Source organism: Dryobates pubescens, chromosome 4 (genome assembly GCF_014839835.1).
Source record: "Dryobates pubescens isolate bDryPub1 chromosome 4, bDryPub1.pri, whole genome shotgun sequence".
In the NCBI taxonomy this organism is placed as follows: Eukaryota; Metazoa; Chordata; class Aves; order Piciformes; family Picidae; genus Dryobates; species Dryobates pubescens.
Window position 1 is genome coordinate 48748203 of NC_071615.1, and position 27933 is coordinate 48776135.

General features: G+C 49.5%; 1 long non-coding RNA gene across 2 annotated transcripts; it reads left to right on the forward strand.

Annotated features, from left to right (window-relative positions):
- Positions 1-12027: 12027 nt before the first annotated feature.
- Positions 12028-16549, forward strand: LOC128897187 (uncharacterized). Of its 2 annotated transcripts, none has more exons than XR_008462235.1 (3): positions 12028-12179; positions 14241-14419; positions 16499-16549. It is a non-coding gene; the product is annotated as an uncharacterized LOC128897187 (long non-coding RNA). The 2 variants fall into 2 exon arrangements; XR_008462234.1 differs by lacking the exon at positions 12028-12179 and adding an exon at positions 12827-12956.
- The last annotated feature ends 11384 nt before the right edge of the window (positions 16550-27933 follow it).

Here is a 27933-nt window from a genome sequence, read left to right on the forward strand (position 1 = left end):
GCTTCCATGGCCATTTCCAGGGCTCTTCGAGAGCAGCCTTGGAGCAAATACAGTAGCATTCTCTAGACGAGTAACCACCACAGCACCTGGAAGAAAGAGCAAGAGGGAACTCATTTTCCATTTTGTATGCTTGGAGAAAATGGAAGAAAAAAAAGAGAAAAAGAAAAAACTTGGCTGCCTGGACACACTGGAGAAAACTCAGAGAATCTTCTGCAAGGACTGGGGAAATAAATAAGTAAATACATAAATAAAACCAGCCAGAAACAAAGAAAAGGCTGTGAGGAAGACAACGTGGTTAAAAAAAAGCAGCAGAGAATCATGTCCAGAGAAGTATGAAGAAAGACAGCACTGCAGGCCAGGGGAAGAAAAGAAAAAGCTAAAGAGGGAGGAAAGGTGCAAGGAGTTCTTTGAGAGAGGATGAAAGTAAGGTCCTGTTTCAGGTCTAACTCAGCAGAAACGTGAAGTGAAAAGATTGGCAGAGCAACTTTGCTACACCGTGGGTAGAGTTTCCCCAAGCAGGTCTGGGCAACAGCAGAGGGGATTGTATTGTGTGAAGCTAGGTCATTGCACTGCTGTGGCTCCTCAGGTGAACACTCCAGAAGGGAGCCTGCTCCCAGCAGAGACTTCTTTTGCTCTGGGAGGAGTTTCAGGTGAACTGCAGGCATCATTTTGACAGGGGCTCAGGATTTCCCAGGTAGGCATCTGTAAGTTTAGCTGTATCTGTACAATTGTTTTGGTGTGAAGCCTGCAATGTGTCTGGGACACCTGAGACACCTGACTGGCCTTCAGGACCGGGACATGACACTCTTTAAGCTTGGCAAGAAGCCACATCTCAAAGAGACCTCTTATGATTGTATGGGAACAGAGCAGAAAAGCACTTAACAAACAAAACCACAAACAACAACAAAAGTCTTTAACAGGTGTTCAGAAATGTTTAGGCTTCCTAAGCAATTCATGAAGATGCTACATGGAAGCAGTTTTGTGGTCATGAAGGTGAGAAGGAATGTGCATGGCATTTTAGTCCATGCTGTGAACACTTCTTCGATAACCAAAGGAGAGAGAGACATAATCCAACAGAGAGCCATGAGGATGATTTAGGGACTTGAGCACCTCCCCTGTGAAGAGAAAGTGAGAGCCTGGAGCACATTAGTCTGTAGAAGAGAAGACTGAGAGGGATCTGATCAATGTCTATCAATAGCTGAGGGGTGGGTGTCAAGTGGAGGGGGCCAAGCTCTTTTTGGTGGTGCACAGCAATAAGCCAAGGAACACCAGGGACAAGCTGGAACAGAGAAGGTTTCAGCTCAGCATGAGGAGAAACTTCTTTCCAGTGAGGGTGACAGAGGCCTGGAGCAGGCTGCCCAGAGAGGTTGTGGAGTCTCCTCTGGAGACTTTCCAATCCCACCTGGATGCCTTCCTGTGCAGACTGCCCTGGGTGATGCTGCTCTGGCAGGGGGGTTGGACCCATTGAGCTCTGGAGGTCCCTTCCAACCTCTAATGTTCTGTGGTGCTGTGATACTGTGAGCCTTTGGCATGATCTGAGATTTATCATGGCTTAGATCAAGAGATTAAAAAAAACCCAACAACAACCAAGAAAAGACAATGTGTTTTTTCCAGAAGTTTGAAACGAAGGGCTCTGTAATGCTGCAGGGTGTGGTGTAAACACATGCTTTGTTATAACTACAGACTTTACATGGACAATGGAGAAGCTTTATCCCTGTGTATCTATAGATGTGATTCAAATGTTCAGTAGAAGTAATGATTAACAATCAGATGCACATTCTGTTGCTTGCTTCCAAGTGATGGTCAGACAAAAAGAGAACTAAGGAGTGCCATACACTGGTTTCTCAAGATCAGGGATCTGTAAAGCCTGAGCGATTCTGCTGCTTCCTTTTGAAGGGCTCTAATAATGAGGAGGCCTAGGGAAAAATTGCAGTTGAAGACCATTGAAGTCTCAAACTGTAGTCAAGCTGCAGAGTGAAATTACTGAGCCCCGAACACCTCTCCTGATCCTTATCTGCTGAGAAGAACCTTTGTTAGATGAGGAGGCAGAGGTTGAAAGGCTCAGTTGAAATCCTCACTAAATACATTTTCTGAGAAGCAAGGAGATGTGGATTTTTTTCCCCACACTGATTTACAAATGCCCAGAATGGGAGCAGACAGCAACTCACTCACTTGGGGGCTTTTAGCAGAAAGAATGAGCTAGAATAAGGATATTACCAATTCAGCATACAGCAGGCAAAGCACATTTCCTTGTACTAACCCATCTCAGCCAGTAACACACTCTGGGACAATGAAAAAGATCTGAAAGGGCAGAGAGAAAGCAATTGTTGGTGTAAGCCACACTGATGCAGTGAGAAACCCTTTTGTCTTGGGTACTGGGAGAAATATTTTGTCCACTTATTGACAAGTTTTCAGATGGCCTGCTCCGAACAACTGACTAATATTGACATCTCACTGAAGATCTGTTGGAGAGCAGTGAAGGGGAAAAGGACCTGGGGGTCCGAGTGGATGGGAGGCTGATCATGAGCCAGCAATGTGCTCTGGTGGCCAAGAAGGCCAAGGGCATCCTGGGGTGGATCAGAAGGGCTGTGGTGAGTAGGTCAAGAGAGGTTCTCCTCCCCCTCTACTCTGCTTTGATGAGGCTGCATCTGGAATATTGTGTCCAGTTCTGGGCCCCTCAGTTCAGGAAGGACCTCAGGGAACTGCTTGGAAGAGTCCATCACAGAGCCACAAAAATGATTAGGGAAGTGGAACATCTTCCTTGTGAGGAGAGCCTGAGGGAGCTGAGGGCTCTGTAGCTTGGAGAGGAGCAGCCTGAGGGTGACCTCATTCATGTTGATAAAGATGTGCAGGGTGAGTGCCAAGAGGCTGGAGCCAGGGTCTGCTGGGGGATGCTCAATGCCAGCACAAGGGGCAGTGGGGGAAGCTGAGGCAGAGGAAGTTCCATGGGAACAGGAGGAAAAATGTTTTCCTTGTGAGGGTGACAGAGCCCTGGCACAGGCTGCCCAGGGGGGTTGTGGAGTCTCCCTCTCTGGAGATATTCAAACCCCACCTGGATGTGTTCCTGTGTGACCTGCTCTAGGTGCTCCAGGCTGTGGCAGGAGGGTTGGACTGGATGAGCTTTTGAAGTCCCTTCCAGCCCCTAATATTCTGTGATTCTGAGATCCTGTGATCTGCATCTCCAAAAACAGTGATTTTCCAGGATAAGTCTTTGGGTTCTATGGGCAACCTGTAACATTCTGGTGACCATATGAAAACCACTGTCCTCTTCATTGGAATTTACCAAAGAACCCTACAAAAGCAGAGGCATAAAATGTGAACATACACTATTCATAAGACACAGAATCATAGAATTGTCAGGGCTGGAAGGGACCTCAAGGATCAGCCAGCTCCAACACCTCACACTAGATCAGATTGCTCAGAGCCACATCCAGCCTGGCCTGAAAATCCTCCAGGGATGAGGCTTCCACCACCTTCCTGGGCAACCTGTGCCAGTGTCTCACCTCCCTCATGGGGAAGAACTTCTTCCTAACATCCAATCTGAAAATTTCTAGTTTTCTTCCATCCCCCCAGTCCTATCACTCCCTGACACCCTCAAAAGTCCCTCCCCAGCTTTCCTGTAGCCCCCTTCAGATACTAGGAGGCCACAATTAGGTCTCCTCAGAGCCTTCTCCTCTCCAGACTGAACAGCCCCAACTCCCTCAGTCTGTCTCCATAGCAGAGCAGCTCCAGCCCTCTGCTCATCCTCATGGTCCTTCTCTGGACACCTTCCAGCACCTCCAGATCCTTCCTGTAATAGGGGCTCCAGAACTGGACCCAGTGCTCCAGGAGGGGTCTCAGCAGAGTGGAGCAGAGGGGGAGAATCACCTCCCTGGCCCTGCTGGCTCCCTTGACACGCGCAGGGCTTCTCCTCTCTGTTGCAAGACAAGGGCACTCTGAGGTTAAGGTTACACCAAGAAAAAGAGCTCTTGGGATAGCTGAGCAGGCAAGACAATTGTGCAATCAAAACACAACACCAGGATGTGCAGTTTGTGTTGGCAAAACAGTCTTTTAGCTTGGCTTTTCCTGGGCTACACCTGGCGTATGCAGCACAGGAATGTCACAGCCCAACCATTTATTAGTGCAGTGAAAAGCTGCAGCTACAGATTTGGTCCAGCAGTGAGCATTAACCATTGGCCATTTGGTGGTGAGAATTAAAAACCAAACACAAGCTTAAACATCAAATTGGAGTTTCCTGAAAGTTAGCAGAAGAAGAGTGGCAAAAAGCACATTTGCTGCTGTTTGATCCCTTGCCTCCAGGAGTCCTTTTGTCTGGGTCCTGTTGGCCAAGACTTTTGACCTCTTGCCAACAGGAATGCAATTGCCCTGGGAGCTTTTCTAGAGCAGGATTGATTGGTGGCAGTCCCTCTATAGCTTAATGTAGAATAATCACTCCTTTTTCTGAGTGTCTTCAGGACCTGAGCCCTGCTGCTAAGGAGAAGTGGTATACCATAGAAATGGAGATGATGGTCAATAAAGCAGCACTTTCTGTAAACTGAAAAAGAGGCAGAAGCAGGAAAACCACCTGAACTATGGGACCATGCAGTGCCAGAAGAGAAAAAGTCAAGGAGTCTGGAATACAGCAATCCAAGGAGCCTGTGTGCTGCAAAGCCAGAAGAGAACACAGAGACCACTGAGAAGGCAGAGTTCTGCAGAAAAGCAGATCCATCAGGCACAAAAAGGAAGCAACAAAAAGGCCTAATGAGTGGCTAGAGGTGAAGAATGTAATGTGCACTTCTGTTTCCAATTTCAGTTTAAGTCCTGATTACCATCACTCTTTCTTCTCTTTACAGAAAGGAAAAGAAGGATCAGAAATAGGGAGTCACGGCTGGAGATCCAGACAGGGGAAGCATTGTGCTTCTCTCAGTCTTGAGAGGTCAGTCTTGATTGCTAACTCCTAGCTATAAATTGGGCAAACTGAGAAAGCAGTGAAGCACCACATCTTCAAGGGAAAGTAATTCCCTTGAATTACTTTCCTCAGTCTCATCATCAGAAACCCCTGGAAATATATCTCATGAAACTTCTTGGCCAAGAGAGCCAATGGGATCCTGGGGTGCATAAGGAACAGTGTGGCCAGCAGGGGTAGGGAGGTTCTTCTCCCACTCTGCTCTGCTGATACCACACCTGGAATACTCTGCCCTGGCAGGAGGGTTGGACTAGATGATGTCTCAAGGTCCCTTCCAGCCCCTAACATTTTGTGGTTCTGTGAATATTGTGTCCAGTTTTGGGCTCCCCAGTTCAAGAGAGACAGAGACCTGCTGGAGAGGGTTCAACAGAGCCACGAGGATGATTAGGGGACTTGAGCATCTCCTCTGTGAAGAGAGAATTGAGAGCCCTGGAGCTGTTGAGTCTGGAGAAGAGAAGGCTGAGAGGGAATCTGATCAATGTCTATCAATAGCTGAAGGGTGGGTGTCAAGTGGAGGGGGCCAAGCTCCTTTGGGTGGTGCACAGTAATAAGCCAAGGAACACCAGGGACAAGCTGGAACATAGAAGGTTTCAGCTCAACATGAGGAGAAACTTCTTACCAGTGAGGGTGACAGAGGCCTGGAGCAGGCTGCCCAGAGAGGTTGTGGAGTCTCCTGCTCTGGAGACTTTCCAACCCCACCTCAATACCTTCCTGTGCAGACTACCTTGGGTCATCCTGCACCAAAGGCAACTCGATTCTAGTCATCTAGCTTTGCAGCCTCCTCCAAACTCAGTTCAGAGGAAGAAGTGACTAGTCCCCTCCAGTTGCTGCACTCAGCTAGCACCATCAATTAAAAAAGCCTTGAGGCACAGGGAAAATTAATAATCTGAGTCAGTTCTCTGCAAGTGCTTTGCACAACTTGGCCAAAACAAAACCAAACACCAACTAAACAAAACCAACAAAACCCCAAACAAACCAACCAAAACAAACCCAAAGGAACAAGCAAACAAAAACCCAGAAACAAGGGAAAAGGAGAGAGCCAGAAGAAGCTGACACTTCAGAGTAAGAGAAATAGCAGCAGAGCAGTGAGGTTTTGTCAGAAGTCCCAAGATGGGAAGAAATTGGATTAAAGGAGACACTTCTCCTATTTGCTGGACAAAGGATCACATACTACACTCTTCCTGTTCTTTGGTGTCCATAAAGGGCCAAGAGAACACTCAAGAGTGAGATTAAGGCAAACTGGAAAAAACAAACAAACAAACAAGCACTTCTGGGCACAGCAGTCAGCTTCCTGGCTTCCTCTGTCTCCAGAGCTATGGGTATGGCATGGCAAGCCCAGAGGAACAGCCCTGTGCCTGGCCCTGGCCATGACCTAGCAGGTGAGTCATCCACTGGGAGTTGCCACTGTAACAGCTGCTCAAGAGATGGCATCAGCAGCTGCTTTTCAGGGAGGCTTCAAAGTAAATAACCGTGGCTACTGGGCATCATATCACTTTGAATGGGGTAACCAGAGAGCCAGTGAGACTTGGACAGACTGAGAGCTGGGCAGCGAGGAACCTCATGAGGCTCAGCAGGGATAAGTGCAGAGTCCTGCACCTGGGAAGGAAGAATAAACTGCAGCAGTACAGGCTGGGAGGGGATCTGCTGGAGAGCAGCCCTGTGGAGAAGGACCTGGGAGTGCTGGTGGACAACAAGTTCTGCATGGGACAGCAATGTGCCCTGGGGGCCAAGAAGGCCAATGGGGTCCTGGGCTGCATTCAGAGCAGTGTGTCCAGCAGATCCAGGGAGGTTCTCCTCCTGCTCTGCTCTGCCCTGGTGATGCACCACCTGGAATATTGAATCCAGTTCTGGCCTCCCAAGTTCAGGAGGGACAGGGATGTGCTGGAGAGAGTCCGAGGGAGGGCTATAAGGATAATGCACTGGCTGAGGAGAGGCTGAGAGCCCTGGGGCTGCTTAGTCTGGAGAGAAGGCTGAGAGGGGATTTAATAAATGTCTATCAATATCTGAGGGCTGGGGGTCAGGAGGCAGGGGACAGGCTCTGCTCAGTTGCACTCACTGAGAGGACAAGGGGCAATGGATAGAAACTCCAGCACAGGAGGTTCCACCTCAACATGAGGAGGAACTTCTCCACTGTGAGGGTCGCAGAGCACTGGAAGAAGCTGCCCAGAGAGGTTGTGGAGTCTCCTCTGGAGACTTTCCAGCCCCATCTGGATGTGTTCCTGTGGGACCTGCACTGGATTCTCTGGTCCTGCTCTGGCAGGGGAGTTGGACTGGATGATCTCTGGAGGTCCCTTCCAACCCTTAACATCCTGTGAGCCTGTGCTGCAGAAAAGGTTACTCTACAGATAACCAGCTGTTGTGGTTTGAGACTTCACTGGAGTTTAAGAGCTCAGATGGTAGCAAATAGAGAATTCCTCCCCCGGCCACCCCCTTTCCCAGATAAGGAAAGGGAGATCAAAAAAAGGGGCAGGGAAAAGGGATGGAGGCAGGGCTACAAAAAGAAAAGAAGCACTGTGGAGTGGTTTGGAAGTAGAAGTGTATTGTTTAACAAAGTGTATATTGCAGTAACAGGGAGAGTTTACAAGGGCAAGGGATAAGGGTAAATAGGAAATGACATAAACCCAAGCCAGGATGGCCTCATATTTCCCTGGGTGTATGTGGATTTCAGTCCTTCAGGGAAACGTGTGTGCAGCCCAGAGAGGGACAGCCAGGCCCAGCCACATGGTCAGTGCAGGAAAGCAGCACCAGCTGATGTCTTTTTATAGGCTTGCTGGACAGGAAGGGGGAGTGGAATAGACCACCTTTGACCCAGGGGCCCCCTCCTCCTGGGAGGGGGAAATCAAGTCCCTCTCTGTTTACCTGGATCAGGTTTCTTTTATCCTCCAGGAGGGGGAGGGGGATGCAAGGGGGGGAGGAGCAAGGCTCTTTCAGCCCTCCACCCAGGATGAGTGTAACCCAGCACAGCCCACCCCTCTATTCCACTTCCACTTTCCTGTCACAGTCCCTTTATCCAGTCATGAAATGTAGCATTAGAGTTCTTGATGCAAGTCCTTCTTTATTCTGGCTCTCTCTCTCTCTCTCAGGGCAGTCTCTCTCTGGTTCCTGCAGGCAGTGCTTGAGCTGGGCAGGAATGTGGAGAAGAGTCAGGAAACCATCTTTGTCTTTGAAGGGGAACCAGGAACAGTCTGTTGCTGTGGGGCATTGGGAACAGGTGCAGGTGAGATGATACAGGAGCCCTCTGGATTGGTGCTTGTGTGCTGTGTGTTCATGTTGAGTCCTGGATGCCAGACTGGTATTAAACTAGGAGGGAGAAAATGTAGAACAACTTACAACTATTATACACTGACTATACTACATGAATCTGCGTTGCCCCCTCTGAGTCCATCCCCTCTCAGCCAGAGTCACGCTCCGCTGTGGGATGCACTGAATGACCCCAGTTTCTAACATGACTAACATGGTAGGTGTGACCAGGACCCTCGGCAGAGACCACCCTCGGGCTGGTTTGCCCCCAGCAGCAGCAGGAAAAACCCACACCGACTTCCCCAGCAGGTTCTTCTCAGCAATCACAGGAACTCCATCTCCATCCCCTGGTGGCAGCAGGTCGGACTGGGCAGGACCAGCTGGGTTCACAGCTCCTCTGCTGGTCACTACCCAAGTGGCCTGAGCTGGGTGTCTCTCCCAGTTCCTGAAGGTTCCACCCCCCATGGCTTTTAGGGTGGTCTTTAGCAAGCCAGTGTAGCGTTCAACCTTCCCTGCAGCTGGTGCAGGGCATGGGATGTGGTAAATCCACTCAGTCCCATGGTCCTTTGTCCAGTCCCTTATGAGATGGTTCCTGAAGTGGGTTCCATTGTCTGATTCAATCCTCCTGGGGGTGCCGTGTCTCCACAGGACATGTCTCCATAGGCCCAGGATGGTGTCGCAGGCAGTGGCATGAGGCACTGGGTAGGTCTCCAGCCACCCTATACTTGCCTCCACCATGGTCAGTAGGTGCTGCTTGCCGCTGTGAGACCGAGGCAGGGTGATGGAGTCGATCTGCCAGGCCTCTCCATGCTTATATTTCAACCATCTCCCCCCATCCCACAGAGGCTTCATGCGCTTGGCCTGCTTGCTGGCAGCACAGATGTCACACTCATGGATGACCTGTGAGATGGCCTCCATGGAGGTGTCCATGGATCTGTCCCCAGCCCACCAGGATGTGGCATCTCTCCCTTGGTGGCCAGAAGTGTCCTGGGCCCAGCAGGCTAAGAACAGCTCGCCCTTGTGTTCCCAGGCCAAGTCTATTCAGGAGATTTCAGCAGCCAGATCTGCTTGGTGGTTGTGATGGAGGTTTGTTTGTGGTGAAAGTGAAGATTTTCTGTACTTAAAACAAAAATTACATTGTTCTCTCAGCAGTGAACTTTGTGAAGCCTGCTTGCTTTGCCTTGTGTCCTCACAACACTTGCATGTTACCTGCCACATAGCACCACACTGCCAGACCCACTCTCCACAGGTTGGTTTGGAGAATGCACACACAGTAACTGGCTGCTGTTAGGCACCTACTGGATTAATTCTGCCCCTCCACTTTTGTCAGTGAGAGGCTTGATGTGGGGGAATCACCCACTTTTATCTAAATGGCAGTTTTCATTACATTTGTTGTATGTTTTGGAATCTATTTGCAATGGGGGAGATTTCAAATCTCCACAGCTACTGCAGGGAAGGATGACCACAGCTTCCCAAGTGTCATTCCCATAGGTAATCTAGACAGGTTGGCTCTGCTTGCAAGCTGTACTTGGGGAACAGTTCACTGAGGCCTAATACATGGTGCCAAATAAAGACTGAAGAAGATAATGGTAGGGGCTAGAGGAAGGAACTATTGTAAGTGAAGATCAGGTTTGTGCTGGAGCAAGATATGGAGGTGCTGGAACATGTCCAGAGAAGGGCCATGAGGATGAGTGAGAGGGCTGGAGCTCCTCTCCTATGGAGACAGATTGAGAGAGCTTGGGCTGTTCAGTCTACAGAAGAGAAGGCTCTGAGACCTTGTTGTCACCTTCCAGTGTCTGAAGGGGGCTACAAGAAAGCTGGGGAGGGACTTTTTAGGGTGTCAGGGAGTGATAGGACTGGGGGGGTGGAGCAAAACTAGAAATGGGTAGATTCAGATTGGATGTTAGAAAGAAGTTGTTCCCCATGAGGGTGGTGAGACACAGGAACAGGTTGCCCAGGGAGGTGGTGGAAGCCTCATCCCTGGAGGTTTTGAAGGCCAGGCTGGATGTGGCTCTGGGCAACCTGACCTAGTGTGAGGTGTCCCTGCCCATGGCAGGGGGATTGGAACTGGATAATCCTTGAGGTCCCTTCCAACCCTAACAAGCCTATGATTCTAAGAACAGGGTTAGTTTTAAAAGCTCCAAAACCCCACCCATAGACCAGGAATTCCACTGCAGCAGAATTCTTTCGTCAGGGTGACTTTCACAGTGCCCCTGGTGTGCCAATGGAACATGCTGCACAGCTCAGCCACACAGGAGACTGGGCAGCAAGTTTGTGGGGAGTGTAGGTATTTTTGGGATCAGTCCAGAAGAAATGAGGTGCTTCTGAGGTATGTCCAGAAAATGGGGGAGGAGGGAGAAAGAGGGAGGGTGTGGAGAGAGAAGCAGGAGAGAAGGTCCAAGGAAAGAAAGGAGAGGGTGACAAAGACTGTTCCTGCACAGCTGTCCCCTCAAGGGGTGCCTCTGGCTCAAGGACAACTGGATTAAAATGGTGAAAAATCAGTGCCATGACCAGATCCTCATGGTGAGTCACAAAAGTGTGAAGCTGCTGACCCATGGAGGAGAGGCTTAGCATCTCCTGGCAGTTCTGCTTACAGCTGGCCCAAACACTCTTTTTCTTCAGGTCCCAACTGTCCCAAACTGTCCCCACATGCATTTATTACCCCACCCAATGTTCAAGGCTATTTTTTCCTCTCAAGGCTGCACCCTCGCTGTAGGCTAGAGTCATCCCAGAGAGGCTCACCTCTGGGACAAGCCTCACACCACTTGTCCCACCTGCGGGCAGGGTCCCACGGGAGCCCGAATGCAGCACCGAGGCAAGGCCGTTCACGGCGTGGGCTCGGCCAAGCTTCCCGCAGCTGGACCAGAGCCCTCTTTGCGCCCGTCGAACCCCTCAGGCTGCCCAAAAGCGGCCGGAGGGAGGCCTGCCACCCGCTGGGGCCGTCTTTGCCGTGCCCAGCGGAGGAAGGCAGAGCCGGGCCCGGGCCCTGAGGCGGCTCCCGCGAACAGACAGCGCAGGGCTAGCCGAGACGCGGGGTCTGCAGGAGGAGCCAGCCTCGGCTGCCGCCCCGGGGTGATGTCCAGCCCCGGGGTGATGTCCAGCCCCGGCGTGTTCCCCGGCGCGGGGTCGTGCCGCCCTTCCGTGCCGGCTTTCCTCATTGAACCCCCGGGAGTTCCAGGGCGTCGCAGCCTAACAGTGATCTGCCGAGGCAGCCGCCGGCTGTGCCAGTGCATCACCTCGAGGTCCTCCGGCGGGAGGAGAGGTGGACATGCAAATTCTATTCATCACCGTGATGCGCGGTGGTGACAGTCACTGTATTTTCGGCCACTGAAAATACCGAGTAATTCGATAGGCGATCCCTCGGTAGGCTGTGGAAACCGGCGGCACCGAGCCAAATCTGCCCCGGGTGAGGTCGGTAGGCATGCTGGCCAATACTGTCCCTTCAGCAGCGGGTCCGGGCAGAGCCGCCGCAGCCCCCTAGGCGGACCGCGGGACGGGAGGGCTGCTTCCCACGCCTGGGCTGGGGGAGGCTCGCTGCAGCCACAGTACTTTTCTCCGTTGGGTGGACAGGGAGAGATCGACAGCAAAGATTTCGGGGAGATGAGTCAAACGCCTCGCAAATGCAACACTAGCTGCTGAACGCCGCTGTGCCGATCCCGCAGGAGGGCTCCCCCTCGGGGGGGCTGGGGGGTGGGGGAGGCGGAAATAAATCCCCAACAACCAGTTTGGAAAATCGAAGGGGGGTGGTTGCGAGGGATGTCGTGCTGTCGGTGCCCAGCCCCGAGCTCAGGATTTCGTTTTCTCTCACAGCATGAGTTGATGACATCACGAAGTACCCCTTCTTTGTGTGTCAGTGATGTCACCAAGTGCAGCGTGGGGGACAATGGAATCCTGAACTCCAGGCGAGGGCGAGTGGGAAGCGGCTGCTCCTGCTTCTGGTTCAGGGCTAAGCCGAGGCAGGGAAGACACAGCTGCTGCTTTAGGGCTGAAACAGGTGAGAGACGTAAAAGCTGCCAGGGATTCCTTTTGGGTTACTAGAGGGAAGCAGTTTGGGCTGGGCTTTTTTTCTTATCCCCCCCCTGCTTCCCCCTTCCTCTCTCCTCCTTCCCCCCCTCCCCCCCTCTTTTTTTTTCTTTCCAGCTGAGACAGGTGAGAAGTTGCTGCTGCTACCGGAGGGACAAAGCAGGAGAGGCAAGGGAAAAGTTCTGGGGTCGAAACAATTGTAAGAATAGGAGGAAAGCAAGCAGCCCCCTCCGCGAAGCCTAATAATCTCCTCTCAGCGTTAAAAAAGCAGCTCCGGGAGCTTGCCCCCTCTTCCCAGCCACCTGCTTCCACCGCGTCCCTGTGGGGCTCTTGCACGGCAGCAGAAGCGGAGCCAGGGAAGGTGTTCAGCCCTCCCCCCTTGACACCCCTGCAGATTACTTTCCAGAGGGTCTTCATTAAAAACTCACATCCCCCCCTCCGCCGAGCGCCCCTTTCTTTCTTCCCTAGCACCGGCCGGAGCGTGTTGGGAGAGACACACACACGACACGGGGCACTGTGGCTGCCAGGACCCCCCTCCAGCCCCGCTGCGGGGGCCCCGCTGCCGCCCCCCCCGGCCCCGCCGCCCCGCAGTCCCCCAGCCCCGCTCGGCGGTGGGGGAGGCAGCCAGGGAAGCCATTGCCTGTTTAATAGTTGCTGTTGCAGCACTTCCGCTTCTCTCCCAGCGAGAGAGACACGAGTGGCCAGGCCCAGCCGCACCGAGGAGGAGCAGCCAGACACAAAGGGAGAGGTACGGGGACGGGGCACCCCCCGCCGTCCTCCCCGCTGGCCCCGGGGGCAGGGGCGAGGGGCAGGGCCCGCCGCGGCCCGGCGATGGGGCGGGAGGCGGCAGAGCCGCGGGGGCAGGGGGATCGCGCCCGGGGCTGTCAGGTAGCGCTGTCCCCCCCGGCCCCTCGCCGCCCGGCCCTGCGGGCCCGCGGCCAGGGGACCTCGGCCAGGCGCCCTGGTCCCCGTCTTTCTGCCGGCAGAGGGGCGGCAGGGGGGCCGGCCCGGCGGGGCCACGGGAGCTCCCCGAGGGCCCGTGGCCATCGGAGGGAGGCGGCTGTGTGCCGGCCCCTGGCCCGCGGCTGCTCCGCCGCCGCTTCTGGCCCCGGGCCGGCGGCTGCCCCCCTGGCGCCCACCCTAACTCTCACGGGGTGCCCTGCTTGCTCCCCTATCCTTCCCGACGGCTTCTTGCTGCTCTCGGCTGCAGACCCCCCGTGCTCGTCCTCCTTCCCTGTACTCCCGAGGTGCCCGCATGAAACCGGGCTGCTTCCCCCCGGCACCTCTCTGCCCCCCTCCCTGTCACCGGCCTCCCTAGGCCCTCTGCTCTCACCTCCTGTAGGCCCTGGCGCTTTGCTCCTCTCTCTCCTCGCACCCCCAGCACAGACCCTCTGTTCCTTCCCCCCTTTGCTGGCATGCCCCTCGGTGCAGTGGGCCTCGGTGGGTCCCCTAACTGCAATTCCACTCCCTGCTTAGCCGTTCCCCTCATTCCTCTCTCTCTGCTCTCAACACCCGATCCAGCAGGCAGGTCGCAGATCCTCCTTCGGGGGTCTCCCCAGTGATGCCCCACTTCCATCTTGGTGCAGGCGATGGTCGCCCCCCAGCCCCGTCCCCCCTTGCCTCCTCACGTGCCTCTCCGGAGCCCGAGGGACCGGAGCCGTTCCATTTTTATCTCCTACACCCCTGGGCTGGATAGTGGTGGGTGGTGATGGCTCCTCTTGTGTGTACAGTTTGGGGGAGTTTAGAAGAAATTGCTTTGAGCTCGTTCCAGTGTCCTCTTTCATTTCGCACTTGCTTTCTGAGGGGGAGCTTTAAAAGTCCATTTCCCCCTCCTCATCTGGGTTCCGAAGTGCAGGGGAGGCTGCTGCTCCTCCAGCTTTGGCTGTTGGGCCTAAAACGGAGAGGGAGACGTGAGGACCTTTTGAAAGGAGCGTGACCCAAACACAGAGTGAGATTGTCAGCAGCCTTTTTCTCTCTCTCTCTCTGTGTCTTCACTGTTTGTTCTCCACACCCCATGGTGTCTCCTTTCCAGGTTGGGGTGTGTGGTGGGGGGGTCGCTATGTCGGATGACGATTCGAGGGCCAGCACCAGCTCCTCCTCATCTTCATCCTCCAACCAACAGACAGAGAAAGAGGCAAGCACGCCTAAGAAGAAGGAAAGCAAAGTCAGCATGAGTAAAAACTCTAAGTTGCTGTCTACTAGTGCCAAGAGGTGAGTTGCAGTCCATTTTCTTACTGATTTGTTGCATTTTCTCTCCTTCCTCATTTTCTTTTGCTCCGTTCCCTCACTGCTCTCATTCCTCATCTCACTCTCATTCCTCATCTCTCCTGTGCTGAACCTTTCCACACAAAGCTGCCATTAGCTCACTTTTTTTGTTTCTTGGTGGAGTGAGTGTCTGCCCAATGTCACTGCTCTCTGGTCTCTCTCCCTGCTGCTTCCTCTGTCCCATCCCAAACATTTTGCTGTCTTGTCTTCCTCTGGGCTGTTGTTCTGTCCCTCGGTTACTTCTGCTGTGTTTTCCTTTTCCTTCCTGGCATCACTTGTAGGGATGGTGTAGGGTTAGTGTGTAGGACCTTAATTTCTTCTTTGTTACTGGAAGCTCTGTGGTCCTGAGGAAGGCATTGTATTTCAATGTCAGTTTCCCTCTCTGTAAGCTGGGACTGATCTAGAGTGGCTTTTTTTCCAGCTCTGCTTCTGGGATCGATTAATATTTGTGAAGAGTTTGGAGTTTGCCTGCACTTCCAGTGCAAGTGATGTGATACAGCCCCAGATCTTCTTCACCAAATGTGTGCCTGGTTTTCTGTCTGCTTGTCATGTTAAGTTCTCTGTGTATGGTTGGATGTTGACTAGAATAAATAACCCACAGCAGCTTCCCTTGTGGATGTCCTCCTCTAAAACAGTCTTTTCTCAGGGCTTGGGTTGGGGGGGAGTTTTTTTGAGACTAAAATACTCTTTATTCCAGGTTAGTGTCTACATGAGGGAGAGAGAGCTGCACAGGACAGTAATTCCAGAACAGCTGCATGTGGTTTTTGGGGTGGGTTTTTTTTGACACTCTTTGAGCAAAAAAACCCCAAACAACCCAAACCCCAACAGTTACCATTTCTTATTTATTCTGTGTTTCACCTCCATTCAGCACCATCCTGCTCCAGACAGCTGAGCTGACAAATGGAAGTTTTCCAGCAAACTTGCAGTCCTTCAGTAAGAATAGTAAGCAGCACAGAGAGGTTGCCTCTGTAGGTGTCACAGGAATGGCTGGGGTTTTGTGCAGATGCCCTGCTGTCTCAACTACCTTCTCTGTGACTCTAGAACTTAGGCAGCTTGGTTATTCCAGGTCTCCATTCAGCAGGTTTCCATGGCAAACTGATGTAGATAGTGGCAAGTGGGGTATATGTGTTGTAACTGTTTGAGAAAGAAGATTGTAAACTGCCTAATATGAAAAGGCTGTGGTGTGACAAGTGGAAGGGAGGCAAAGGATGCTGGCAGAGCTTAAAGGGGAAGGGAAGAAGGCTGAGTGCTGGGTGGGGAAGTGTGGAGGGGAAGACAGTAATGGGACTCCAGGGAAGGGGATGATAGCTGGGTGGGCATTTTGTGGCAAAGGCAGTGTAAGCCCAGAATAATCTGGGCAGGGAGGAGAGGGTGTTGTCTGGACATGGTGAAGCCAGCAAGCATCTGGAATCTGAAGGAGGGAAAGTGGGAATGTGTGGCTCTTGAGGCTGGAGAGAAGGGAAAACTGAAGGTCACAGGAGCGTGCAGGAGCTGTGGAAAGGGACTTTCACCTTCCCCTAAGCATCCTTGGGAACCGCACAGTTATTCACTTCCTTGGAGGTGGTGTTTTTCCTTAGGATGATGATGGGAAGCTGGGGGAAGCTGGTGGTAGACAATTTGGCAATGGCTATTTCTCTCAATCCAGCAAGACAGAATTCCTTTTCAGACAGTGGTTTCCTCTTAGCACTTGGTGCATCACATTTGCAGAGGGTTTCCCTCGTTCACGCTCTGGTTGGCAAAGCAAAGCAGACAGTCTTCTCCACTGTCCCTGTGTGGTTGGCATCTTCATGGGAGCATGTAACAGGGCACCTCTTTGGGGCTCAATGCCCAGTGCCTGCCTGCTTTGCTGCCCCCTTGTACTAGGACACCTGTCCTGCTTAGTGTGTTTGGAGTGGTGGGAGGCTGCCCTGAGCGTGCCTCTCTGATGGGTGGTGTTGCAAACTTGTAGCGGCTGGATGTGTAAGGCATATGTGTTAACTGCTATCCCACACGGTGACTCTCTGCCTTCTTGCTTTATTGCTGCAGGATTCAGAAGGAATTGGCTGACATCACCTTAGATCCACCTCCTAACTGCAGGTTGGTGTTGTTTCCTTACCTGAGGAGGGTGGGTGACGCGGGGCACGCTGAAATGGACCTGTGTGTTGTAACTGCCCTCAGAGGCTCTGGGCAGAGCTGAGGAATGGCTGTTTAGGTAGCCAACAATACTTTTGTGAATGCTTGGATGCCATTAAATAGTTTCCACGTGGGGGGACCTCTAGAGATTGTGTTTTGATATGAGTTTTCTGTTTGTGTTTAGGGGTTGGTGGTTTTTCTTTCTTTCAACAATTGCAGTTGGATTTGCAGTACTGCTTTGTGTGTATCTTTCTGAAACTGGCTCTTAAGGAAATGTGTGAAAACTTTTTCATCTTGGTTGTTTGTTTGTTTTTCTGTTTATAAATCTAATGCCTGACTGCACCAATCTTACCTAAATAAGAGTCCTGCCAAGGAAACAAAGAATAGTAAAATGCTACAAGCTTCTTAGCCCAGAATTCTGTCTAGACAGTAACTTCTAGTGGAAAAAGGGACACTAACTCATCACTCAGTGGGTGCTGATGAAATAAAAAGCAGGAGTTTTCTGTTGCTCTTCCTAGAGCAGTTTTTTCTTTAAGTATGCTTCAGAAACTTGTATAATTGTTTTGAAACATCCAGCAAGTTGATTTGTTGTGTCGTGGCCCAAACCTCTTTGCATTTGGAGAGGGGACAGTAGTAGTGTGGCATCTCTGGTTGTGCTTGCTCACTTGAGAGGAAGGCAGCTTTCAGCGTGGTCTGTTCACTGGAGTTGCCAAAGCACAGCTCTCTTTCTAGCCTCTTGCTGTGGCTGAGCTTTGAGGCCTTTTGATGATAGCAATAGCTGAAATCAGAGAAAATTCTGTTCATAACTGTTCCAGTTGGTTGTCTCAGTGTTGAGTTGCCACCCACAAATGCACTGGAACCTTTTTATTGACATTCGTTTTGCTGCTGTTAGTCTGCAGGAAGGCATTTTCACAAGACACAGCCTGATGGGCCAGAGCCACTTGTTTGATACTAGTCCCAAGGACCATGAATAATGAAAGGAGGGATGGGTGAGGTGTGTGAGTAGAGGTCACTAAGATTTTGAGCTGTTTGGATGGCAACCAATGAACTCTGAAACCTTTAGCTGTGACAATATTGGTTTAGTGACTACTTGAATCGTAGAATCCTTAAGGCTGGAAAAGATTTCTAAGGTTGTCAAGTCCAACCATCAGCCCAACATTAACATGACCACTAAAGCATGTCCCAAAGTGCTTCCAGCAGTTGGGCTGAAGGTGTCTGAACTGTCTGTGTCAGGATGAAGTCCACATGCTTTCCTCTCCTCCTCCCACCATAATCTGACGTTCATGGGAAAGAAACACAGAAGCCCAGCTCAGCAAGCTTTGTGGCTTGTTCTTTAGGTGACTGAGTCATCTGATCAAGGTGAGGGGACTGCAGTCTGAACTTCACAAATCTGTCCAAAAGTTGTGATAGTATACAAGTATGTAAGATTGCAGATTTCATCTGAACTGTTGTTTAAATGATTCCAGCACCCCAATTTGTCCTGGTTTCAATTGACATCATTCATCACTCACAGGCAGAGGTGAGCTAGCAGCCTGCCTGTCCAAATAGAATATGCTCTTGGTTCTTTTTAATTATTATTTGTAATGACATAGACTACTGGGGATAATGCACTTAAGGCCCATGTAGTAAATTTGGGTTGTTTCAACATTTCTAAATACTTGTAATGATAAAAATGAGCTCACAGTACAAGTGGTAAGGCTCAGTCTTTGCCCATAACACAGTTATGAGTATTCTGCATTGCTTCTGGCCTGCAAATGAGTGTCAGTGAAGGCTGGCAACTCATGAAATTGCTGTAATTGTTACTGTCTGGTAACATGCTGATAGGTAGGAAAACCTGAGTGGAGGGGTGGAGTGGTTTGTGTGTGTGTGTGACCAAGAACGTTCTGACGCCGCTGGTCTTGGTGTGAAGCCATCCCACGTCAGTAGACCTAGTGCTGAGAGCGAAGGAGAACAGCTCTGCTTCTGGCTAACGAGGTGCCAATTGCAGAGTCAAGCCCTGGGAGATTGCTTCGGGAGCAGCTGGCTATAAAAGGGTAGGTGCCGATTGCCACATCGGAGACAGGAGTTTCGGCCGTCCCTGTTAGCAGGAAAGTTCTCCTCGTGCAGCAGAAGAGCTGGAAATAGTGAATTTGTGAGTGTGAGGAGATGCAGCAAGTGAGAGCCCCTGGGTGCTACGTTGCTTAGGGGAAGCCTGCTGACAGCGTCGCTGCCTTCCCTTCTTTCTGGGGCTTTGGTTTCCTCTGTGTGAGCATTATTAGCATGCTGTGAGGGAGGTATTAAATACATGGCTCCAGATCATACTTTCCATTTCCTGCCTTTGTTTCTTTGCTTATCCTCACCTTTCATCTGACCTCCAGCCCCTCATCTCTCTGTAGCCTTTTTGCCTATGCAGACTCTTTCCAGGTGTCACTGGAGGGCAAGGCAGACCTCCCCTTTTAGCCAGCTCTCTCTTCTGCAAGACTAAGCTCAAAACTTACACATTCAGGAAGCTGGGTGCTACCTATTCTGCTGTCAGAATGCTGAAATCTCAGAAGCTGCATTTGAAAATGGCATCTGAACCAGTATCATGTTCTGCTGGCAGTACCATATACTGCTTTTCTTGTGGACATTTATTCTTACACCCCTCACCAACCAGCTTTGCATTGCCCCCCTGTTCTGTTGTGTGCTCAGTGTTTAGTAGCTCACTGTGCTTTCATTTTTTGGCCTCCTTGCTAAGTGCTGTTCTTCTTCCAGTGTTATTACAGTAATGGGAGTTCATGGTATTTAACACATCCCAGAGCATCTCTGCACACCTGAAGGAAAGCTTGGGTTTTGTTTTTTCAGTAAGAACTATTTCATTTTTCTTATAAAATGCCACATGTAAGATGCAGTTGCAAATAATGAAAGCCATTTGATATTTGGAACAAAATACCTTAAACCCAAATGAGCTTAATTGGTTTTGTAGCTTGCAATGACCCTGTTTTCTTGTGTGTAACCAACAGCTCATCTAGTTAAAAACATGACATAAATACCAATACCCCCTAAGCACACTCAGCACCCTGTGAGTGAGCAGCTGTGTAGGTTTTATACATATGTGGGTAATACAAAGGCAAGTTTACCCCAGAATTTCCTCTCCCCTCAGTTGTGTCCTTGCTTCTTGTCTTCCAGAGCTTGCCTGTATCCCTCAAATGCTTACCTGTGCTTATCTGTCACTGACTGCTTCATCACCTCTTGTAGTCCCTTTGCTCCTCCCTGGCTCCCTTCCCAGGCTGTGATTTTGATTTTACAGGAGCTAGAACAGTTGCTTGTGCAGAGTATGTGCATGGAAATACAGCCTTTCTTTGGCTTGTATTCTGAAACCAGATTCTTTTGGACCTGAAGATGTTTTCTAAAAATAGGTATATTTAATACATGTCACCAATTAATGGGCTCCTGGTGGAGGCAATGCTGTCCTCAGAAGTGTTGTAGGGTACTGTATGTGTGACATATGGCTACTTCCAAATGCTTCTTACTCCTCTTCGTTGTTTTCAGTAGGCTGCTGCTCAGAGGTTTTACATTTCTGCTGTCCCCAAGATGATTTGATTTCTGCTATTAGTACTGAGTTATGAAAGTTAAATGTGGGTTTCACATTTGAAAGGTGGTTAGTGGTTAATAGGAGTTGCATAACAACTGCTTGGATCTAGTGTTTTAAATCTTTTGAGAGAGTACCTGGTGATTTTATAGAATCATAGAATTCTTAGCCTTGCAAGGGACCTCAAGGATCATCCAGTTCTAAGCCCCTTACCCCCACAAGCAGGGACCCCTCACACTAGATCAGGTTGCTCAGAGCCACATCCAGCCGGGCCTTAAAAGCCTCCAGGGACAAGGCTTCCACCACCTCCCTGGGCAGCCTGTGCCAGTGTCTCACCACCCTCATGGGGAAGAACTTCTTCTTAACATCCACATCTACTTTATATTATGTGAGAAAGTTATGACTCTTGTTTTAGAAACTCAAAGAAGGTACTTGGAGACTTTGGTACTTCTGATGTTCTGTATCTGTTAGTGACAGAGGGGTATGTTGTGTCTCTGCTCTGGGTCACGGAAGCCTGCATTCGCAACTGTTCACAGGTGTCAAAACAAGGTTCCATCTTACTACACAGGCTAACACTTGCAAGTACTGTGCCAAAGCTTTCCTTCTGTCACTGTGATGAAGTTTGCAAAGCTTTGATAGAAGCTAATGAGAGCTTTAAATAGTGTTTATTCTCTTGGTGCCATTTGTTTGACCTCTGTATCCAAGCGTCTCCTGACAGTAAATCTGCTTATTTCTGAGAGATTATGAAATAAATGTTTTCCCCCAATTTGGGGATGGGGAATTGAAGCACACAAAAGCCAAGTGACTTGTCCAAGGTCATGCAGGAAGTCTGTGGCAAAGTGGAGAAATGAATGTAAACTGCCTTTGTTTCAGGCTAGCTTACAGCTGAGCTGTTCTGCGGGAACTGTGTGCATTGGTTGCATTATGAGCAGGGCTTTGAATTTGTGCTTTATTGGGTGTCTGGTATTGACTGTATGCAAGCCTGGTAATTCAATGTTATTTTTCCCATCTGTGTAGAGGGACTGAAATGGATGTTAAGTAGAATTAATGGTTTTTAATCTTTCTTACCCAAACTAAACCAAGTTTGTGGTATTGAAGTCCATATAGGCAAGAGCAGCTGTGACTGAAACTCAAACAATTTTCAGACCTTTACTGAAGGAGGAGGCATTTGCCTCCAAGGCCTTCGACTGCCACAGAGCAATATGCCATCACAAATTCATTTATTTAAATAATAATGAAATACAGTTGTGTTTCCTGGCTCCTGCAGCCCATTTTCTGTGTGAATTCACAGAAGGAGGAGCAGATCGCCCTGAGAGTCTCGTGAAAGTTAACTGTCAGCACTTAATAAACGTGTGCCTGAGCAGAGCGGGGGGGGAAGTGCTCTCTCAGAAAATGTGTGCAATATGAACAGTTTGCAAAACTTTGCCATGTGGAATTAAGATTTCTTGGCCAGATAGCATTCTGAAGAGAATGTGTGGCAGTTTTGAAGTCAATAGTCTCAGGTTGTAGTTAATATCTTTCATCTCCATGCCACGAGAGCCTGGCGTTGTTCTGATTACACTGGGGCTTGTGGGGCATGTGAGGTTTTGCAAGTGTATTGTCTCCATTCCTCCAACTCCATAATGCTTTAAGTGCTTTTGCTTTTAAATCCAGTATTCTATCTAAGGAGAGATTGTCACTGTTAAATGCAAGGAGAAATGGAATTGAGTTCAACAAGGACAAGAGTGGAGTCTTGCACCTGGGACAGAACAACCTCATGGAGCAGGATAGGTTGGGGACTGAGCTGTTGGAGAGCAGTGAAGAGGAAAAGGACCTGGGGGTCCTCGTGGATGGGAGGGTGACCATGAGCCAGCAATGTGCTCTGGTGGCCAAGAAGGCCAATGGCATCCTGGGGTGGATTAGAAGGGCTGTGGTTAGGAGGTGGAGAGAGGTTCTCTTCCCCCTCTACTCTGCCCTGCTGAGGCTGCATCTGGAGTATTGTGTCCAGTTCTGGGCCCCTCAGTTCAGGAAGGACCTCAGGGAACTGCTTGAAAGAGTCCAGCACAGAGCCACAAAAATGGTTAGGGGAGTGGAACATCTTCCTTATGAGGAGAGCCTGAGGGAGCTGAGGGCTCTGGAGCTTGGAGAGGAGGAGCCTGAGGGTGACCTCATTCATGTTGATAAAGATGTGCAGGGTGAGTGCCCAGAGGCTGGAGCCAGGCTCTGCTGGGGGATGCCCAATGACAGCACAAGGGGCAGTGGGGGAAGCTGAGGCATAGGAAGTTCCATGGGAACATGAGGAAGAAGTTTTTCTTTGTGAGGGTGACAGAACAGTGGCACAGGCTGCCCAGGGGGGTTGTGGAGTCTCCCTCTCTGGAGATATTCAAAATGTGCCTGGATGTGTTCCTGTGTGATCTGCTCTGGGTGCTCCTGCTCTGGCAGGAGGGTTGGACTGGATGAGCTTCCAAGGTCCCTTCCAGCCCCTAACATGCTGTGATTCTGTATCATTGATGATGTTTTTATTATTTTCATGCTTGGAAGAGTCCTTTTTGAACATAGCCATATTTTAGCATAAGCTTTCTGGTCTTACATTTTGTAATTAAATAGCTGAATTTCTGTATGACTTTTTTTGCTGTTTTTTAAGTAGGCACACTCAAATTCTTAGACCAAGAAGCACACAAATGCTGGGCTTTACCTCCTCTTAGGAAGAAGTTGTTCAGCTTCTTTAATGAGAGCTATCATCTTACAAAAGTAGTTTTATCACTTTTGTCACTTTCTTTCTTTTCTTTCCCCTCATGATTTCTCTGAAGTGGGATTGTTTTTCTGTGAGAAGTTTTCCACTGTAGAATAGGAAGGACTTCTGTAATGAGTGCTGGGTGTAGTTGCAAAATATCTTTTGTCATACAAACTACCAGTGGTTCAGCATTCCCTCCGTGCTTTGTTTGGCATGTGTGCACTTGCAGCCCACAAAGCCAAGCAGAGCCTGGGCTGCAGCAAGAGAAGTGTGGCCAGCAGGGCATGGGAGGGGATTCTCCCCCTCTGCTCCACTCTGGTGAGGCCACACCTGGAGCACTGCCTCCAGTTGTGGAACCCCTATTACCAGAAGGATCTGGAGGTGCTGGAATGTGTCCAGAGAAGGGCCATGAGGATGAGCAGAGGGCTGGAGCTGCTCTGCTGTGGAGACAGGGTGAGGGAGTTGGGGCTGTTCAGTCCGGAGAAGATGGCTTCAAGGAGACCTTCTTGTGGCTTTCCAGTATCTGAAGGGTGCTACAGGAAAGCTGGGGAGGAACTTTTTAGGGTGTCAGGGAGCGATAGGACTGGGGGGGATGGAGCAAAACTAGAAATGGGGAGATTCAGATTGAATGTTAGGAAGAAATTCTTCCTCATGAAAGTGGTGAGACACTGGCACAGGTTGCCCAGGGAGGTGGTGGAAGCCTCATCCCTGGAGGTTTCTAAGGCCAGGCTGGATGTGGCTGTGAGCAACCTGCTGTAGTGTGAGGTGCCCCTGGCCATGGCAGGGGGGTTGGAACTGGCTGATCCTTGAGGTCTCTTCCAACCCTGACAATTCTGTGATTCTATAGTTGTGTTTGGGGATTTCCATAAGGGCAGGTTCCTAGTGACCAAGAGCTTTGTGGTTGATGGAGAATGGGTTGGCTTTAACTGATAAGGTGCTGTCTGACAGGATGCTAATTTGGGACTTGCTGTCAAAGGGGTTTGTTCTGGAAGCAGAGACAGAGCTCACCTGCCTTGGTACAAATGATGTCAGTGGTTGAAGGTTATTGATGAGTTAGTGCCCAGTGAAGCTTCTCCAGCCTGTACTCTTCTGTAGCTGTCCATGACAGAGCAGGCAGCTCTCTAAGTGTTTGATGTTCTGTACAAACGACGATAGCATTTTATGGGACTGGGTTAAGAGGTGATCGTGCATCTGCACCCGCTCCTACACGACACATGAACTGAGGAGCTGGGATTGCTCCACCAAAGTGCTTTAAACTAAGTAAAATTCATGATGTCATTTAGTCAGCCCAGCAGAATCTTGCTGGGCTTTGTACTTAACTTTTCCACTGAGGCTCCAGAGTGAAGGGCTAAATACTGACATGGCCAAGCACTAAACCCATGCTACAACTGTCAAAGTAAAGGCCATACATCCTGGAATCCAGAGGGGGTTTCTTCTTCCTCTGATGTGCCGATTTTGGCACCATGCAGCTGGTCTTCCAAGGCACTTGAGGGCAGTGTAATGGTTACTACAGTGTGGTCACTACAGTTCTGTGCATGAGCAGCTGCCTGACATCACTGGCTGGATATATCAGAGCTCTGTCTGCTTGACTGCAGCACCTAAAATGCAGTGTTGTTTTCTGTATTAACATGGAGCCCCTGAGATGGGTCCCTGGACCCTGTGCTCACCAGTGATGTGGTCACACCTTGAGTACCGTGTCCAGCCCAAGAGCGACATTGAGGTGCTGGAGCAGGTCCAGAGAAGGGCAACAAAGCTGGTGAAGGGTCTGGAGAACAGGGCTGGTGAAGGGTAGCTGAGGGACCTGGGGGTGTTTAGTCTGGAGAAAAGGAGGCTGAGAGGGACCTTCTGGCTCTCTACAATGCCCTGAAAGGAGGTTGTAGCAAGGTGAATATTGGTCTCTTCTCCTAGTAAGAAGAGATAAGGTGAGAGGAAGTGGCCTCAAGTTGCACCAGGGGAGGTGTAGCTGGGATATTAGAAGAAACGTCTTCACTGAAAGGGTTCTCAAACACTGGAATCATCTCTCCCCAGGGAGGCAGTTGAATCGCCATTCCTGGAGGTGTTTAAGAGAGGCAGAGATGTGCTAAGGCATGTGCCTTAGCACCACACTTAGTAGATGGTGGTTGGTCTCAGTGATCTTAAAAGTCTTTCCCAACCAAAACTGTCAATTCTGTGATTCTACAGTTCTATGGGAGACAAAAGGAGAGTGGAGCATACATTTTGTAGCTCGGGGCAGATGGGGTGTTTGATTCCCCACATGCTTTCCATTTCACAGCTGAAAATACAGATCAGGTAAGATGAAACTGAGCTGTTTTGGGAACTGGGTCCAGGCCAAGGTTTGGCAGCTCATTTGTTTAAGAGAAAATAAAAAGTAATTGAATTAAGGAGGCTGCATGATGAATGATGCAGAGCCCTGTTGGATTGGTTGCTTCTGTATTTCTGTGAATTGGTGCAGAATTTGGAGCTTGATTCCTCCAAGGGCTTCAACTTTTAGAGTCAAAAGTTGAGTGGAAACCACATCAGGATCTTAACTACATGTATTTCACACTTTATTTATATCAGTGTAGATGATTGTTTAAGAGGTTAGAGAATCATTTCTCATCTTCTCTCTGCAGCTGCCTGGACTGGCTAGAAACAGAGATTCTTGAACTGGTACTGAGTATTGTAAAAACAGTAGCAGCAAATGCTGTTGGCTAGAGGGGAGGTGCCTCCTGGGGCAAGTGGACTCCTAACATTTGATGCTGTTTCTGCTCTGGGTATGCAAACAATAGCTTTTTCTCCACTGAAGCTAATTTCAGTGTCTATTAAGGAGAATTTGGGTGAGGGGGTCTGTCTTTCTCTCTTGCTTTCACTTTCTTTTCTTTCTCTCTTCTCCCCCTTTTCCTATCTCTTCCTTCCTTTCTTCTTCTTTTTCTTTCTATACCTAGGACCCTCCAGAGAGTCTAACAGGTGAGTGAAAAGGCCCACAAACATGACAAATTAACTCTGAACTCAAAGGTGTCTTTTCATGATAAATGAACTGATGAAAAGATCTTTCTAGTATGGACTCCAAATGCTGTCAGAATGTCTTGAAACAACAGCAGGGATATGGAGCACTAGCTGTTGTTATACAAGGAGGCCTGTCAGGGTAACTGTCTCAAAGGTTTTATATGCAGCTTGAGTATCTTGACTGCAATTTTAAAGGGCTAATGCAGGTGACTGGTATAGATCTGTCCTGAGTTTGACATTTTCAGGTGGACAATTTCTAGGAAGCTGCAGTGTGTTTTGTATCCTGAACGAGCACAGACTGCCTGAGAAATGGCCTATACCTGGTGGAGGGAGTGCAATGTCTTTCATTAAAGCAGATCAAACTGTTGCACCTGATTTTGAAAGACTGTGAAAATATTCATGTTGTAACATAGTTGTAAAGCAATTATGTCAATGCTGTAGTATACTACAAAAGTAATGTTTAATAACTTCCTGTGTTACAGAAAGACTTTCCAAAAGTAAGTTTAATGACTTTCTGTAGAATAGCATTCTTCCATCCCCTGACTCCCCTTAGGAGGTTAATCAGATGTCAGCTCTTGGTAAGACTGAGAGGAAGAAAGAGTTGCTGGTGAGGAGCATAAAAAGCTAGAAGACCAAGGCAGAAGGGTGTTCCATTCCTATGGACAGCAAGGTTGTACAGAGTGCTAATGGTACACACACTAAGTGCTCCAAATTGGAATGTCTCAGCACACGTAGGAGCTCTGCAATTTAACCACTGTTTCCCTAACAAGTAGTTACAATCCTCCTAGTTACTGAGATGGAAGGTGAAGTAGGAGCACAAAGCCAGCAAAGAAAGAGATGAGCTATTGGACACCTTTATTATTTCTCTGCCACTATCCAGGAAAGGAAAAAACCCCACCAGTAGCATATCTCCAAACACATTATCCTATTACAATGTAGTAGTAGCCCAGAGTAACAGCTGTGATAACCTTGATGTGCATAAACCCGGAAAAGCAGCACATCCATACTCAAGATATTACAATAGCTGCTGAATAAAACAACTCACTTATTTAGCTCAAGCAGATAAGAACACGCACACAAAATCCCAAGCAAACCATAAGCAGCATTTAGGTTTTCTTTGGAAGGCAGGATGAGAGAGACAACTGCAAGCCCAGGGACTAAAGGGACTTGATCATTAAAGGCCATTTAAGCATAGCTGGAAATTGACACACTGCTTTGAAACATGGACAGAAGTTAGAGAAGTCCCTTGCCCTGGAAAATTTTAGCCCAAATCCAGCAAGACAAACACATGAAGGTTAACCCTTCACAAAAGCAAGGAAAGGTGGCTGAGTGGCAGGAAATGAAGGCTTGCTTTAAAAGTCAAAGCCTAGCAAAGCAGAGAGGCAAGAACAGGTCCATAAAGGGAAGAAGGTGAACATCTTACATAGCTAAAAGCAATGTCCAGTGGAATGAGGAAAGAGAAGGTTCAGAAGTGAGTGGACTGGAATGAGGGACAACAGGGTAGGGGATGGAAGTCATTTTGTGGGTACTCCATGCAGAATGTAAAAGACCATTTGGGATCATGTAGCTCAGTACACTACTCCTGGCAGCAGTACCAGCAGATACTCCTCCAAACAGGTGACTGTGGCCAATATCTGCAATCCATTCCCACAGCATCCACAGCCCCTGGGTTAGGAGTGCTAAAGGGTCAATCCTTGCCTTTTCTCTGTGTCTGTTTACAGACCTGTCACCTATGAATTCGTTCAGCCTATCTTTGAGTGTGCTGATACTCCCCACCTTCACAACCTTCCTGAAATCCACTGCCTACTGGGTAGAGGACTTAAGCAATCATTTTAGAACAGATGAACAATTTCAGTGAGGAGCTCAGTTTCTAGTATTGTGGAATTTCCTGAAGAGCAGCTCTCAGCATGCTTGTCTCCCAGTCGCTACCCAAACAAGGTGTGCTCCTTTGGGAGATGGAGGTTCACAGTGCCTTTAACAAATCAAATTTGCAGTGTCCTCTCTTTAGTCTCCTTGACTTGGACTGATTTGGTTTCAAGTGATTTTTGAACTTCTCTTTTTATATTTAGATAGAGGGTTATAGAAATAACCCTCTTTGCT